Raw genomic sequence first — 15,648 nt, forward strand, 5'->3', positions numbered from 1 at the left:
TTGCAGCCGGAGGATTTCCGGAGCAGCATCAACATACAGACCATTCCCACACAGATCAGCAGCTGCTACGAGGTGATTTACCTTCCAGTATCGGTGGGTCTAAGGCCACAATGCCGGTCCACCAGTGGAGATGTATGATAGATGATTGTCTTTGTGATAGCGTCTAGGTTTGCTACTACCTGATATGTTATATGCTACCATGATATGTTGTATGTGATAGTAGTAGAGTTCAGTTGTTAGGACCGAAGGGTAGTCAGACACCCCATATATGTCTAACAGTATATGATGATATGTTTGCATGCTGGCTTGTTACGTTATATGCAATAGAGGTAGTAGGACGGGACTAGTCCCCGAGTTCGGTTGCTATGACCGAAGGTAGTTCAGGCACCCCAGATATGTCTAATAATATGTTATGTTATCATATATGTGATAGTAGCAGTAGGGGTGAAATAGTTCCCGAGGTTCGGTCGTCAGGACCGAAGGGTAGTCAGCACCCCATAATGGCTTGACATGGGTAGTCAGCACCCTATAATGGCTTGACACGGGTAGGTCGACACCCCAGAATGGTCGTACCGGGTAGGTCGGGCACCACAGAAATGCCTGGCAATATGTATGATATGCAATTGTATGGTATGCGGTATTATGGGGAAACTCACTAGGCTTCGTGCTTACATTTTTCACTTTTGGTTTCAGGTACCTCTTCTTCGAAGGAGAAAGAGCCGGCGCGGTAGCGGCCTATCACACACATGCTCCGTATTCCGCATCATGAGATCTTCCTGGGGATTTCTATTCTTACATTATTATGTTTTATGAAATGTTTTTCGAGACATGCGATATCTTTATAAAATGTTATGATCAGTAAACGTTTTAATTCGAATTTTTTGCTAAATATATGTTTTCAAAAATGAAATTTTTGGCTCGTATTTTTGGGATGTTACACTAAGATACTCTCTTTATCGATCGGATCACAACATCTTTATCTTCCTGCCCAATTTATTCTCCACTTCCTGCTTATACTCTTTGAACTTTTCAATGGTTTCTGACTTATGCTTGATTAAGTAGATATATCCATTTCTACTGTAATTATCAGTGAAAGCCATATAGAAGCGATTAGCATCCTATGTCGCAGTTCTGGATGGTCCATACACATCAGTGTGTATGAGATCCAATAGACCTTCAACTCTTTCACAAGTACCAGTGAAGGGTGACTTGGTCATCTTTCCAAGTAAACACGATTCGCAAGTGTCATCCGACATCAAGTCGAATGACTCCAAGACTCCATCCTTTTGGAGTTGGGCTATGCATTTCTTGTTGACATGTCCAAGACAACAATGCCACAAGCATGCCTTATCTAAATGAATAGACGAATCAATATTCAACACATTATTTACTAGGTTATCTACAACCATCAAGTTTCATATATACCATTGCAAGGTAATTCTTCCAAATAAAATACACCATTATAATAAGCATTAATACCATCAATTTCATTATTAAAAGAAAAGTTAAAACCTTGTTTATACAAACTATGAAAGGAAATAATATTTCTCGTCATACTGGTCAAGTAACAACAATTATTCAAACCTAAGCTTAAACTATTACTAAGCAATAAAGAATAAACTCCAATCTTGGTCATAAGCGACACTTTCCTATCTCCCATGATTAAGTTTATCTTCCCGTGCTCCACATCCCTACTTCTTTTTAGTCCCTGCAAATTAGAACAAATGTGAAATCCACAATCTGTATCAAGGAGCCAAGAATAAGCATGTGATAAGTTATTAGATTGAATAGTGTAAATACCTGCAAATGAGGGCTTGATCTTGCTATCCTTTATGTCCTGCAAGTACTTGGGGCAGCTTCGTTTCCGGTGCCCTTTTTCATGACAATGGAAGAACTCTGCATCCTTCAGATTGGATGAGGGATTAGCAGAAGCAACTTTGGTCCTACTTGAAGAGGACCCATCAAGAGACTTTCCCTTGCGGCTCTTTGTGGCAACCGTCAAAATTAGAGTCGGTTCTAGATTGACTAAACTTAGTTGCACATATAGGCACGACACATACTAGACTTAGTAACTAAAAACTAAGTTATAACCTACTAGAAACTTGGAAACAATTAGAATCAATGTATAGTATACTTAGATTTCACATTGATATGTGAATTCTACAACTACTTAACTGTAGCAAATATCCATATTCTGGTCACTCTTTGACTCGAACACCTTTTCATGAATCATATACAAACATCATGCACTTGACCTAGTAGTAGAAATTAGGTCTAATTCTAGTAGGAACTTAAGTTAAAGTTGAAAACTATGACTAGTATACTTGATTCCTCAATTTCATTTGGATCTCGGAATCACTACATCGAATGCCAATAAACCGATAAAAATAAATTACAAACATTATTTCTAACTTGAATAAGAGTTATGAAACACAAAAATAATTTGAAGTCTCAGAGATTCAATTTATTTTAATATTCAAAGTTTATTAAACTCCAAAACCCTAAAAGCCATAAAAACTCATATTTATAAACTTTAACCTCAAAAATTCACTAAAAATAATTATGAAACTTATAATATGATCTTATAATAATTAAAATTATGAAAATGCATTTAAGGTGTAACATCCCAAAAATACGAGCCAAAAATTTCATTTTTAAAAACATATAATTAGCAAAACATTAGTAATAAAACATACACTGACCATATCATTCATAAAAGTGTGCGTGTCTGGAAATCAGTTTATAAAAACATAACAACATCAGAGGACAATCCCCAGGAAGTCTCATAGTGCGGAATACAAAGCGTGTGTGTGATGGGCCGCTACCGCGCCAGCTCATTCCCCTTTGAAGAAGAGGTACCTGAAACCAAAATTGAAAACTGTAAGCACGAAGCTTAGTGAGTCCCCCCACTGTACCACATACCATAAAATCACATAACATACATATACTGCCGGCCATATATGGCTGCCCGACCTACCCCTTCAATCCTTGCGACCGGATACTGCCGGGCATATCTGGGTGCCCGACCTACCCCTTCGGTCCTTGCGACCGGATACTGCCGGGCATATCTGGGTGCCCGACCTACCCTTTCGGTCCTTACAACCGAATATTAGGGACTATTTCACCCCCTCTTACTACCACATAACACACATCACATAGCATCATATCATACTAGCACATAAACATAACACAGGTAGTAGCAACCCTAGATGAATATCACAGAGATCATCATTTATCATACAACTCCTACTGGTGGGCCGATATTGTGGCCGTAGACCCACCGCTACTGGAAGGTAACTCACCTCGTAGTTGTTGCTCTGTGTGGGAACTGTCTGTCTATTACTACTGCTCCGGAAATCCTCCGGCTGCAATTCCCACCAAACACTTAGTCAAATACTGCTAACCGACCTCAGGGTAAACTGACCATTTACCCTTAACCAAACCATGAGTCAAAGTCAAAGTCAACTTCCAGTTGACTCGACTCGCCGAGTCCCTATCGCTTTGTCTGACCACTATCCCATCTCTACTCGTCGAGTTTGGCATTGACTCGACGAGTTTTCCTTCTAAGCTGATGACCCAACATTCTTCATTCTACTCGCCGAGTTGTATGAACAACTTGTCGAGTTCATCTTCATCTAAAGAACACTCTATGCTGAGACTCGCCGAGTTGTGTGAACAACTCGCCAAGTCCGTTCTTGAGACGAGAAGATTGCCTTGAACTCGCCGAGTCATGGAATTAACTCGCCGAGTTACTACATGAGTGAGTTTGGCTTCCAACCCACTGAGTTACACCCTACGACTCACTACTCCAACCCGCAAACACGAAAAGGGGGAAAGCTCGGGGACTCGCGACTCGACTCGCCGAGTCTACCGCATGCAATTACTATACACGCGATTCTGCTTGAATCTAACCCATGTCATTCATAGATCTGGGTTTCTAGGGCCTAGTTTACATGTAAACTTTCCAACTTTACGTGTAAATAAACACCCATGAGGGTTTTAGGGCTCAAAATGCACCAAAAGAGTAGATCTAGGGCTTTCATGCACTATGGCTCCATAAAGGAAATAGATCGAAGCTCCTGGAGCTCAATCATGCTTGGATCTAGAGGCTAAACAACTTATTATGAAACCTAAGATACAAACAAGCTTGGGAAAAGGTTCAAGAAGGACTTTCATGGAGCTACAAGGGATAATGAGCATGAAAATAGAGGGAAACTGAGTTATACATCAAGGAAATCACTGGAATAACACCAAGATGTCTGAACGATATAGCGAGCTCTCCTTTTCTCTCAAAATCTTCAAGAAAACACACCAAAACACTTCAATCTCACAAGGAACAAGGGTTGGACGATATAGCGAGCTCTGAGGGTGAAGGGGGAGAGCTTAGGGGCGGATAAGAGGGTTTAAATAGGGTGCAAACCCTTGAAATTTAGGGTTTCATCAGACAGCGGGGACTCGCCGACTCCAGAGTATGGACTCGCTGAGTCGCCAACTTAAACGTGTTCCAGATCCCGTCTCTACTCTGCGAGTCGGACCTACGACTCGCCGAGTCCAAGGCTAAAAATGAAAAATACTAAGATAAATTTTACGTACTAGGAAGCGGGTGCTACATAAGGAAAATAAAAATTTAAGTCGTTAACAATTACCGTTAATTTATAAGTCAAAAATCAAGGTTTCATGAATAAAAATTTGGTTAAGGTGTATATTTTATAAAAACTTTGAAACTTTTATAATATAATTTAAATTTTTATAAAATTAAGAGTGTGGGAGGGCATTATACCCTCAAAAGTTGGCCACCAAAACATTTACACAAACCTTACACTCCATCTCCCTCATTCTCTTCTATTTTTCCAACACCTAAACTTTATTTTCTCTCTATTCTCTCTTCCTCTCTCCATCAACCACGAAATTTTCCAGAAAAATGGCCCCAAGAACACACCTTAAACTCTAAATCTTCATCATTTAAAGTAATCTTGAAGCTAATCACGAATTTTCTTTCATATTACTTCAATTTACCTTCAAGTTTTGTTATTTTCTTGCACTTTCTCCTTCTTCTACTCCATTCTATTGTAAAGTAATGAACACTTGCTCACACTCATGGTTTTGATGATGATGGTGGTAGGATTTCACCCAAAAATAACATGCATGTTGTAAATGGTGAAATCCAAGGACCAAAACCTAAGTCAAAATCAACATGATGCACTTTCTACAAGTTTTTGGTAAAAATCACCACATGCACCCTAAGTTTTCTATCAAAAATGGTTTTTTGAACATTTCTAACTCATGAATAGTCTTCAAACCAACATGCATGTGATGATCTTCAAGCTTAGATGCTCGATAATCAAAGTTTGTTGTTAAAAGCTTTCAAATATGTTCATAAATAATTTATTCTCAAATAAATACCTAAATCTCTTTTCTGATCAAATCCGATTTTTTCAAGAATCCCACTAATAAAATAAGATGATCTACGAATTTTCAGAAACTAATTCATTTTTCTCGAATTATTATAATTATTGCAATAAAATAGGGCAATAAATCATATAAAATACTTTCTGCGGTCTATAAATCTCAGATAAATTCGTGGATGACCCCTTTGGTTAATCATGATCTCTCATTAAGTTTCATTGATTATTGTTACTGTTTATTGTGGTTTTGAATTTACTTTTTATTTAGCACCAATAAATCATAAAACCACTTTAGAAAATGTGAAAATGGAATCTAATAATTTTCACAGCTCCTACCCTATGTGTAAGACTCAAAATAATATTTTTAGAATTTTTCATTACGCATTCCATTTTTCTTTAATTTTTGTATTTATAACGGACTAATAATGAGAAAAATAGTTATACTCATCCAAAATTCTTGAAAATTTACCACAAGACCTTATACTATAATAGAACTTTAAATAAAAATTTGGATGGTTTTTCTATTCAGTATGCTATTTTTCTTCTACTTTCTAAGATTAAATACACTTAAATCCATAAAATCGGATTCCAGTGAAAAAAACCACCATTGGTTTTCTTTTTCTCAGATTATTTACACTATGAATGAAGTTTACAAATTTTTTGATAATTTACTTAACTGTTTATTCTCCAACTAATGATTATTTAAGAGGATAACACGAAGAAAAATAGCAAGACTAATTGAAAAATATATTTTATATTTTTCAAAGCTTCTATATATATAATAACAATGTTACAAAAAGTTTGGGCAATTTTGGTAATTGTTTTATATTTATTTCAATTTTTATTAGAATAAATACATAAAAATCATAAAAACTCAGTTATACAGTTTAGAAATCCATTTTTATATTTTTCCCAGTTTATGAATATTTAACAATAGTAATACTAAAAGCATGGGTAATTTTGGAAACTGTTTTATATTTATTTCAAGTTTTATTAGAATAAATGCATAAAATCATAAAACTCGGTTAGATAGTTTATAAATCCATTTTTATATTTTTTCCAGCTTAAGAATGTTTAATAACAACAATACAAAAAGTTTGGGCAATTTTAGAAACTGATATCTATTTATGTTAATTTTTATTAGAATAAATACACAAATACCATAAATTTGGGTTAAACAGTTTCGAAATCTATGTTTATATTTTTCCCAGCTTAACTATGTGTAATGGAAGTATTATAAAAAAGTTTGCGGAATTTTCTTAACTGATTGCTATTTTCATGAATTTTTATCTATTTAGAGAATTAAATATAGGAAAAATGGTTATATATATCTATAATCCATGAACATTTATCTGGAAGTCTTTTAATGTAGTTAGAACCAAAATTGGAAGTTTGGTAAATTGTATTAACTATTTACTATTTTTCCATGATTTTATTATTATTCAAAGAATTAAAATGGTGAAAAATAGTTAGACATATCAAAAAATCAAGAAAATATATCTTAAGGTCTTTAACTTCAATTAAAACTGAAATCAAAAGTTTGGGGATTTTTGGAACTAAATTGACTTGGTTTTTAAATATTTAATCATTGGAACATCTCCTAAAATGTTAAATTTTAACATTACAATAATGGGAAATTCCATTTGAGTTTGTTACACAATAAATTGATTTGTAGAAATCTGAACTTCACAGAAAAATGTTTGTAACTTATCAATATTAAAGTTTGATAATATTGGCATAATTCTATTGTAGTAGTATGTATACTAGCGTTATATTTCGATTAGAGACTCACTAGCGAATACCATTATTGTAGGAATCGGTAGTGGTACAAGTGTAACTTAAATCAATGCATCATTTGCATCATCTCAATGCATTGTGAGTATTCACGACTCACTTTATTTTCGGTTTTTAAATACTTTGGGGTGGAAAAGCATGTCCTAAACTATTTATGTTCGTTGTATTTATTTTGACTTGTATGAAACTTGGTTGCTATAGTTCGAATGTATGTGTATGTTACTTTAATTCATGAGGATTGTATCGCGTTTAAGTCCCTGGAATCATTACGTACAACTCATTAACTCTTTTGAGATTATGGTTATTATGCATAGCACTATAAGGAGGTAGAGAAATTCTCACTCGCACGATTAGTTTGAGTGCATTTTACCATTTTATTCTCTATGTTTGTGATACACATAGTAGTCAATAGGGCACGATTCGGTCATTACGCTTGGGTTGTGAACTCATGAATGGATACTTGATGCACATATGAATCATACATCGCATTTTAGCAATGAAACTTGTATACTTATTTTATTAAAGAAACTTGTATTCTCATGTTAGCTATACTTATTTTAGCAATGAAACTTGTATACTTATTTTAGCAATGTAACTTTTATGCTTATTATAGCAACGAACTTTGGTTCTCATTATTGCAACAAACTTTTATTACTGAAAACTTATATACTTTTTATAGCAATTAAATTGTTTGCTCCTTGTAACAACGAATATTATTTCGATTCGTGAAAACTCATTTTAGCAATATACTTTTATTTATGGAAACTTTTATCAAAACTTTTATTTCGATTCTTGAAACCAATATTATTTTAAATTTGCGAGTACTCACCAACTATTTTTATAGTTAACGCTCGTTTTACATACTTTTTCAGGAATTATCTAGTAAGAGGCACGTAGAGACACAACACTTGTAGAAGCATTTTCATGTGTTGACTTTTAAATGCAATGTACTTTCTTTTAGAAATTTAATCAAAGTCATTGTAAATTTGTAATGATTTTTAATACTATGGTTGGTGTTGTCTTTGAACTTTTGCTATGAAACCCTTTATACTGTCACGCCTCGTGTTTTCGCTTTAGCGGGGTGTGACTTTATTGTAGGGAGCCTTCCTCTTCTTTCCCTTCCCATGTCCGATTGCCAGAGTAGGGGTAGTAGTAGTAGTAGTAGTAGTAGTAGAAGTAGACACAACCGATTTGCCTTTCAAGTTTCTTTCTGGAGTCCTTAAAAGGCCTTGAAGCTTGATAAGAGTGACCTCCTCCTTTTTTCATATGACGGGTCATACAAAACTGATCATAACAAGAAGGTAAAGCATGTAGAATAATATCTATGTCCAACTGTACATCAAAATTGACATTCAATTTAAGCAAGCGGTCTAAATATCGTTGCATCATTTGCATGTGGGTCGTAGGTCTCCATTCTTCATGTTGGTTGTGATCATGGAGGTAATGAACTCATACATCTCTTGCCAAGCACTTTGATGGTATCTTTCCATAAAATCTTGATACATTTCAAAAAGATAGTAGTACTCATAGGACTTATGTGGCTCAATAGTCATGGTATTAATCATTATACACGACACCTTTGTTGCATTCCTCTCATGAGTAGTATGTTTAAAGATATTTTTTGGGATTAATCGTGGTGACATCAATCTCCTTAAACTCTTTATGTAGGATATATTCTTCATCCTCATAGTGAATAGCCAATCAGATGTTTTGAATCCAATCATTGAAGTTCGAGCCATCGAAAATGACCCTCCCACATAGAATCATGAGGGAGAAAGAACCTGAAGGGATTGGGTTGGAAGCATTGTTTTGAATAGACATCTGAAAAAAGAAGAAGAAGAAATTTTAGGTTATATTATAATCTATAATATTAAACCTAAATGAAATATTAAGGCTAGGCCCAAACACAATATTCTACAATTGCGAAAAAGGATGACGTAATCTAATTGTAAAATATTTGAAGGTAGTTAATGATGATTTACTAATTTCCACCATGAAAAATGAAATGAATTATTAAGTTTCAATTAGATTGAAATTCCAAGATCTTTTGAGATTCATTAAACTTTTCAATGGCATGTTTAAATCTCGATTGTGCCCTTCAAGTTTGTGACTGTGATGTCGAGGATCACAAACAAGGTGTGAATAACAATGCAAATTAGCTTGGTACACTCATTGTTACAAATCACCTAATTAATGTGTCGGTTAACCACACACACTCCACAAATCTATGATTAACATCAAGCTACGCTTTGCCACATATTTTCAGTCCCAGATTAGTATGTCGGTTAACCACACACACTCCACTAACAACTTAACAACGTGCAAAGTGTAATTTCATGGATTAGCACCATTTTCACATTTTTCCTAAAGTAACTAAGATTAGGAATTTAATAAAGGTTTAGTTACTTTATATTTATCATTATACTTTTAATGATAGTTAATTTCCTATCCTACCCATTCGGCTAACGACCCTCCACCAGTCAAGGAAGCGGTGGGTGAGAGTGGACACCCATTAAACCACCACTTTATTGGCAGTAACCTTATACCCCCTTATAGACCGACTTCATGAATGAGGCCTACTAATTGAAAGACTAAATTATCTTATACATACATATATATTATTAAACTTATAATATTATAAAGAATAATGGTTGAATTTTAACTTTTAAAACTCTAGGGTTTGGAATTAAAGTTTCATTAGTGAGAGTTTTCAAATTTCAAAACTTGATGGCAAGTTTTGAAACTTGTCAAAACTCTTCATTTCTATAACTTATGAGTTTAATTGAATTTTAATGGATGAAACGTTTCATTTTCCATAACTTGAGGACAAGTTATGGAAATCATTAAAAGCATTAAGATTAACATTTTAACTTACAAAAATTATCAAGTAATTTATCTATGATCCAGTTAAACTCATAACACAAGATAATTCACATCAGCAATGTTACAAGAAAACTTGCCTAATCATATAAACTAATACAAATATTGAAATATTGACAATTATCTTTTAATTAGATGAGGATGATCACTACTATATCAGAAAAAACAGAATTGATGATTCAAAACCGTTTGTGGTAATGATCCTAATCCAATCCTGGCCAAAAACCTCAAATTTCTGCAACTAGAGCCTGCAACTCGTCGAGTGCATGAACTAAATCGTCGAGTTGCTCTGTTACTGAGTGGACTTGTCGACTCAGCTAGCGGACTCAGTGAGTTCACCAGTCAAATGCTAGAAAATTGATTTTTTTCAACTTTAAAAATTAATAAGCAACATGTATAACAGAAAACAACCCTAGGCTCTGATACCACTGTTGGGTTTTGAGCACTATAACACTTCTATGGTCACATGTAACCCTAGATGCTTTGGATCTATGTTTTCTCTAATTATACATGCATATTTTCAAATTTGCAAAGCATACATCCTAACTAACATACAAATTAACATTTGAGCAATAAAACTAGTTGGATAAATTACCTCTTAGAAGGAATTGTAGTTCTTGACCTTTGAAAGCTTGAGCACCTTCAGTGTGATGCCTTTAATGGTTCATAAACACTAATATGCAAGAGGAGGCTTGAGAGAATAAGTTCCTTGGAACAAACTAAATATCAAACTTCTTAGAATGATCGTGTGTATATGTGTATATCCATGTAACCGATTTTGGTCATGAGGGTGTGTTTTTTTAGTGTAGCAAATGCTAGGGTCACACATCGTAAATCCTAATGACCTTTCATATTACTTAAGCTCCATCGCTCAAACTTCCATGAACTATCTCCTTGGTGTAGCCCATCCTAAATAACCATGGATCATTAGCCCACACTTTAAGAATTGTTGATTTACATACTCAATCCCCATATATTTAATTAGTCCTTATTGATCACAAAATTATTTCCAAATTAATTCTTGACCAATACTAATTAAATAATATGATTTCATATTAATATATTATACTTCTAATATATTAATAAATCATAAATAAACTTATTCTCAAAAGTCCATCCTATCAAATTGCATTGGTGACGACAACCCAAAAGGACCATGCTACAATCGGGTCATTTACATCCCAGTTATAGTTATGGGCTTAGACACCAAATCCAACACTTAGCAGGCATTGAAGCTTTCTTAGAGTGACTCTTCCTTGTTCATGTGGTAGATCATAAGAAATCGGTCATAGTAAGGAGGCAAGGAGTGTAGAATGATGTCTATGGCTAGCTCCTCATCAAATTTAACATTCGACTTTAGCAAGCGGTCCACATACCTTTGCATTTTCTGCAAGTGGGCTGTGATGGACTCTCCATCCTTCATTTTGGTAGTGATCTTCGCAACAATGATCTTATACCTCTCCTGCCTAGCACTTTGATGGTACATATCCATCAAATATGGGTGCATCTGATACGGATAGTATTCCTCGTAGTACTTTTGGAGTTCAGTAGTCATTATTGCGAGCATGATGCAATGAACCTTCGTAGCATCTTGCTGACGAACCTCGTAGGAAGTAATCTCTTCAGGAGTAGCAATGTTGGTGTCAATCTCCTATAGTTCCTTGTCGAGAACATACTCTTCGTCCTCTAACGGGTGACCATGTGGATGTTGTGGATCCAATTGTTAAAGTTGCTCTCGTCAAAGATCACCTTCCCATACAAGTTCATGAGTGAGAATGAGCTAGAAGGGGTTGAGCCAGAAGTGTTGTTCTTTTGAGTATACATCTGAAAAGGAAAAGAGACAAAGTTTAGATTAGATAAGAATCCCTAATTAAACACCCAAATGAAAAATTAGGGCCAGGACCCAACACAATTATTTACAACTAGAAGAGGCATGCCGTAATTTAATTGCAAATAATTTGAAGGTAGGTAAATGAAGATTTACCAATTTTCACCATGAAAAACAAAAAAGACAATTAAGTTTTAAATGAATTGAAATTCCTAGATTCTTTTGAGATTCATTGAACTTTTCAATGACATGTTTAAATCTAGATATGTTCTTCAAGTGTGTGAATGGGATGTCAAGGATCACAAACAAGATGTGAATAACCATGCAAATGTACTTAGTACTCTCGATGTTGTTTACCACCTAATCAATGTGCCTGCTATCTACACACGCTCCATTGATCTATGATAAACATCGAACAACCCTTTGACACCTTTGCTAGTCCCAAATTAGTGTCTCGGTTAACCAAACACGCTCCACTAACGACTTGGCAAGGTGAAAAGTGTAATTTCATGGAATAGCATCATTTTCAGATTTTTCCTAAAGTAACTAAGATTGACAATTTATAAAACATTTAGTTACTTTATATGGATCATTATACTAATTAATGAGGAATTGGTTGCTCTCTCCTACCTGTTCGGCTAACGACCCTCCATCAATCAAGTAAGCAGTGAGTGAGAGTGGACACTCATTCAACCACCATTTTATACGCAGTTTCCTTATGCCCCCCCCCCCCTTATAGATCGACTTCGTGAATGAGACCTACTAATGGTAAGACTAGCTTTATCTTATATATATATATATATATATATATATATATATATATATATATATATATATATATATTCTTATAATATTATAATAGTATAAGAGTTGAATTTTAAACATGTAAAATTCTAGGGTTTAGAATTTAACTATTTCAAACTTAAACTTTTAATTAAAAATTTAAATTCTAAAATTTGAGGGCAAGTTTTGAAACTTTTTAAAACATTTTTAGATCAAATTTGAAAAATAATTAAATAATCATATTATTAATATTTATCACATAATTTAACCTAATCTATTTTTCTTGACAAGATAATTCACATCAAAATACAAATAATTAATATTTATCATATAAATAACAAGTAATTATATTATTTATGACAATTATCCCTCAATTGCATTAGGATAATCAATATCATATTGAAAAAATCGAATTGTATCAGTCAAAAACGTTTTTTGTAATTATCCTATTCAATTTCAGTAAAAATCCCAAAAAAACAACCATCTGACAACCCGAATCGCTGAGTCACTGAATGGATTCGCCAAGTTGCCCTGACTCACCGAGTTCATTAGGTGGCTCGACGAGTTCATCATGCAGAAGCACAAATTTTTGACTTTTCATCTTTGAACAAATTAGCAATGCACCAAATACAATAGAAAAACGACCTAGGCTCTAATACCACTATTAGGTTATGAGTAAAACATAAAACTTATGGTGCACATGCAAATCCGTAAAGCTTTGGATATAGGTTTTTCTAATTGTACATGCAATAATCATCCAAAGCTTGCAAATCCAAGATCTAGTATACGCAAATCGAATTACATCTAATAAACAAGCTAGATTATTACCTTTGATTGTAGCTGGATGATCTTGAGCTTATAAGAACCTAGCACCTCAAATGTGATGCCTATAATGAATCACAAACACCAAAGAAGTTGGAGAATCTTAGAGAGAGAGGGAGGATGCTCAAAATCGGCTAGCTATCCTTCTTAGGGTTCAAGTGGCCGATTTTGGTTACCCCAAGGGTTCCTTATAAAGCTGAGCAATTAGGGTTTCTATGAAAACCTTAATTCAGTTGCTAAGTCCATAAGCAGCCTAAATTATCCTTCCAGAAGGCCCCTTGGATGATTTCTATGTAGACTCACACATAGAATTCGCCCATTGCTTCTTTATGGATCCTAAGCCCAACCTTGTAACTTTATTATAATTATAGTATCAGTCCCCTTGATTTAATTAATAACTTTTAACCACAAAATTAATTCTAAATTAATTCTTGACCAATATTAATTAAACATTATGATTTCTCCTTTAATATATTATATTAATAAACCATAATAACCACTTTCTCTATTATTCATCCAGTCAAGTTGGTTTGGTGAAAGCAACCCAAAAGGACCATGCTACCATCAGGTCAAGTACATACCAAATATAATTATGGGCTTAATCACCTAATCTGATAGTTTTCTGGCTAAATATATCATCTGCATTCCATAAAGTATCCTATAAGATTACAAAATTAAAACGATGAAAGGTTTGAGGTCATTTTGGGATGAACAAAGTCAAGAAATCATATGCTTACAATTATATCCTTTGTTTGCTTCTATTAGTTTAATTCCTTCGCATTTGCTAAAAATGCACAAAATTACTCATATGATAATCTACCTCCAATGAAAGTAATAAAGAATGATAAATGATTAGCAACTATAATAAGAATGATGTGAATGGAGAAAATGATAATGACGGGTATATATATGTAATTTTACCTTACTTTTCTGAATTTTGTTTTACCATCCACATGATTGCGTCATGCAACAAGCATAAAGTAGTGCACATCAGTGTCAATAACAAAAAGTGATCCTTAAAATAAGTTGGAACAACCAAACCAAAGTGCTAAAAACTCATCATCTCATCACTACAAATTACCCAACATATGCATATATTAATACTACCACCACCATCTATCTTTCTTACATTACATATAAGTTTTAGTGTACGTAACCCATTCCTTTAGTTGCATTTCACTCTGGATTCAAAGTTTTATGAATATATCCCTGCTATAGCAACAAAAAGTTAAGTTTAATAATAAACTCACTCCATGTAAGGCATAATAGAGAAAAAATATGCATGTAATATTATTACCTGAATAGATAATGGTGAAGTAGTTGGCCCATAAAGACCTATGACTTAACCTTCCTTATCACCTAGAAACTTGGTAAAATTTTGTTTGATGCTTGACCAAAAAAGCACCTTTTTTGTTTGCTTTATGAAACTTGTACACATTTGATGCTTTTGGTCAATTAACACAAATCTTTAACAAAGAAATAGTTGATTATAGACAATTTCACTATTCAAACTTCAAACTTCAATTCATTTATGAAAATGACTAATTTATGGTTTAAAACACATGTAGTTTTTTGTAAGGATAACTGAAAGCTCACCTTATAAAACATGTGATATGTGGGGTTAAACCTTTTGTGTGAAAATTTCCACTTTCTCACCATAATGATGCTATTATTTTAGGAACTGATTACAAGGAAATGCTAGGCTCTCCAGACCTGATAATAGATATGTATTAACATATACTTTATATTTTGATTCTATTCTAGCTCACAAAGCAATATGTTGTTGTTATGATATGAATGTAAAACAATTTGTGACACTATCATTTATTTTTTTGAGATTAGCTTCACAATGAAAAATAATCAAACAATATCCATTGAGCTAAATGGATAGATAAGTAGTTATTCACTATATGCTTAATTGATTGTCTATAATTGCGATATATGATTATTATTTATAGTGAAGATAATTTGATGGAGAATATAATGTGTTGGGTTTTAGTTCAAGAATAGTTTCATAAACTAGAAAATATGGCAAACGGATGACTTCAAATTTCAAACATAACATAACATTTTATACCAATCATAGATCTTTTTGCAAGTTATAGAAAGATTAAAATGACAACCTTAGAAAAGATG

The sequence above is a fragment of the Lactuca saligna genome, chromosome 4 (genome assembly GCF_052625555.1).
Source record: "Lactuca saligna cultivar CGN05327 chromosome 4, ASM5262555v1, whole genome shotgun sequence".
Taxonomy (NCBI): Eukaryota; Viridiplantae; Streptophyta; class Magnoliopsida; order Asterales; family Asteraceae; genus Lactuca; species Lactuca saligna.